Here is a 3,434-nt window from a genome sequence, read left to right as displayed (position 1 = left end):
AGGATATGCTTCCCATCCAATTTTCTTATAAATTGGGAAAAATGGTCTTTTTTAGTCGGATTCCCAAGACTATGACGCTCATCTTGGAATTGTTTCCATAAACGGAGAAGTTCAATATGCACATGTCCACTAGAATGCGTCTCAAGAGTCAATAAGATGTTATCTAAAGACTCCTTACTCAGCCCATTCTTAATGAAACCAATTTTATCTTCTCTGTTATTGGAAACACATCCCAAAGATCTGCATCGTTTGTCACAAGTCCATCTTGCACACTTATGACAAACCCCTAAACTTTTGGCCCTTCGTTTTTTCGCATAAGTGCTTTTTCCTAATCCAGGCAAATACCAAATGAGCAATGATTGTGGAACTTCTCCTCCTAATCGGACCTTAGCTTCTACTACAAGACGAATATCTTCTTGAATTCCTTTTTGCATTAGCAATCTCAACCTTTCACATCTTCTTGCATAAATTTTTTTTAGAACATTTTCAGAAACAGAAGAAAAATATTTAAAAATTTTTGAGAGAATTTCATCCATTTTGAAAAGAAAAGATATGATTTTTTTTTATTTTTGTATCAGCAATTATGGGAAACTGATTAAATCGACTATAAAAATCACGGAGTACCGTTATTCGCCATTTAACCGGGAAAATAAAAAGATTAAGTAAACCTGAAATAAAAACAAACAAAATTAAATGCAACACAAAAAAAATCAAGGATCGGAAAGGGAAATAAACTCTTCTTGAAAAATTTCATTTTTCTAAAAATGGTTTAAGCCTTTGTCCATTTACTTTAAAAACATCACCATTTTTAGGATTTTCAATGTCCACAACTCCATAAGGATACACATGTTTTACAACATATGGACCTGTCCATCTTGATCGTAATTTTCCTGGGAATATGTGAAGTCGCGAAGTATAAAGCAAAACTTTTTTACCAATCTCAAAAGATTTTCTAAGAATTGTTTTATCATGAAATGATTTGATTTTTGCTTTATAAATCCTTGAATTCTCATGCACGTCATTTCTGAGTTCATCAAGTTCATTAAGTTGCAATTTACGCAATTTGTTGGCATCATCCATTCTTGAATTTAAAGTTTTGATCGCCCAATAAGCTTTATGTTCCAATTCCACAGGCAAATGACAATGTTTTCCATAAACCAACCTATAGGGAGACATATTCAATGATGTTTTAAAAGCTGTTCGATATGCCCAAAGTGCATCATTAAGTCGCAGAGACCAATCTTTTCTATTTGAGTTAACAGTTTTTTCCAAAATTTGCTTTATCTCCCTATTAGCTAATTCAACTTGTCCATTTGTTTGAGGATGATAAGGAGTAGTTACTTTGTGAGTAATACCATATTTTTTCATTAATGAAGCAAATGGTTTATTAACAAAGTGAGTTCCCCCATCACTTATCATGGCTCGAGGAATTCCAAATCTACTAAAAATATTTTCTTTTAAAAATTTGATGACGATTTTATGATCATTTGTTCGACATGGAATTGCCTCTATCCATTTGGAAACATAATCAACTGCAACTAAAATATACAAGTATCCAAACGACGGTGGAAAAGGTCCCATAAAATCTATTCCCCAACAATCAAAGATTTCAATTTCAATAATAGGATTCAAAGGCATCATGTTTCTTTTTGAAATCGCACCCAATTTTTGACAATTTTCACAGATCTTGCAGATTTCGTGGGTGTCTTTAAACAAAGTGGGCCAATAAAATCCACACTGCAAGATTTTTGCAGCTGTTTTCTTTGAAGAAAAATGTCCTCCGCATGCTTCTGAATGACAAAATTTAATGACACTACTTACCTCATTGTCGGGTATGCAACGTCGAAAAATTTGATCCGGACAATACTTGAACAGATACGGATCATCCCAATAAAAGTTTTTTACCTCATTCAAAAATTTTCTTTTATCTTGAGAACTCCATTGCGGTGGCATTTTTCCTGTCACAAGAAAATTTACTATGTTAGCAAACCAAGGTGTAGTAGTAACTGAAAATAGATGTTCATCAGGAAAATTATCGTTAATTGGTGTCATTTCACAAGATGATCCTGTTACTAGTCTCGATAAATGATCGGCTACGACATTCTCGGTTCCTTTTTTATCTTTGATCACAATGTCAAATTCTTGGAGCAACAAAATCCATCGTATCAGTCGTGGCTTTGCATCCTGTTTGGTCAACAAATATCTAATAGCAGAATGATCAGTAAACACGATAGTTGTTGATCCAATCAAATAAGAACGAAATTTATCTAATGCAAATATTACAGCAAGTAGTTCTTTTTCAGTTGTGGAGTAATTCATTTGAGCATTGTTTAAAGTTCTACTTGCATAATATATCACATAAGGCTTACCGTTTCTTCTTTGACCCAATACTGCACCGACTGCATAATCACTCGCATCGCACATGATTTCAAATGGTAAAGACCAATCAGGAGGTTGCATGATAGGAGCTGATGTTAAATGTCGAATGATTTTATCAAAAGCATTTTGACATTCTTGAGTCCACTCAAATGCACTGTCTTTTGTTAAGAGGTTACAAATGGGTTTAGAGATTAAACTAAAGTCCTTTATAAACCTCCTATAAAATCCAGCATGTCCCAAAAATGAGCGAATTTCTTTAATGGTTTTTGGAGGGGGTAAATTGGCAATGACATCAACTTTTGCTTTATCAACTTCAATTCCATGAGATGACACGACATGTCCCAAAACAATTCCAGAAGTAATCATGTAATGACATTTTTCCCAATTTAAAATAAGACCTTTTTCCTCGCATCTTTTTAAAACTTTTTCCAAATTTTCAAGACAATTATCAAATGTATTCCCAAAGACAGTTAAATCATCCATGAAAATTTCCAAACAATTTTCAACCATGTCGCAAAAAATGCTTAGCATACATCTTTGAAATGTTGCTGGGGCATTGCATAATCCAAATGGCATCCTTCTAAATGCAAATGTTCCAAAAGGACATGTGAATGTAGTTTTATCTTGATCTTCGAGTGCAATGGGAATTTGATAATAACCTGAATATCCATCAAGAAAACAGTAGTATGGATGACCTGCTACTCTTTCTAAAATTTGATCCAAAAATGGTAATGGAAAATGATCTTTTCTAGTGGCGTCATTTAATTTTCTATAATCAATACACATCCGCCAACTAGATGGGACTCGACTTGTTAACAATTCACCTTTTTCATTTTTTATCACTGTGATGCCAGATTTTTTCGGAACTACTTGTGTTGGGCTTACCCACTTACTATCAGAAATAGGGTAGATAATCCCAACATCAAGTAGTTTGAGAACTTCAGTTTTCACAACATCTTTCATGTGTGGATTTAATCTCCTTTGTGGTTGTTGAGATGTTTTTGCATTTTCTTCTAAGTGAATTTTGTGAGTGCAAATTAGTGGATTAATGCCCT

This window comes from Primulina huaijiensis, chromosome 18 (genome assembly GCF_012295235.1).
Source record: "Primulina huaijiensis isolate GDHJ02 chromosome 18, ASM1229523v2, whole genome shotgun sequence".
In the NCBI taxonomy this organism is placed as follows: domain Eukaryota; kingdom Viridiplantae; phylum Streptophyta; class Magnoliopsida; order Lamiales; family Gesneriaceae; genus Primulina; species Primulina huaijiensis.
Note: the sequence above shows the minus strand (reverse complement) of the source record.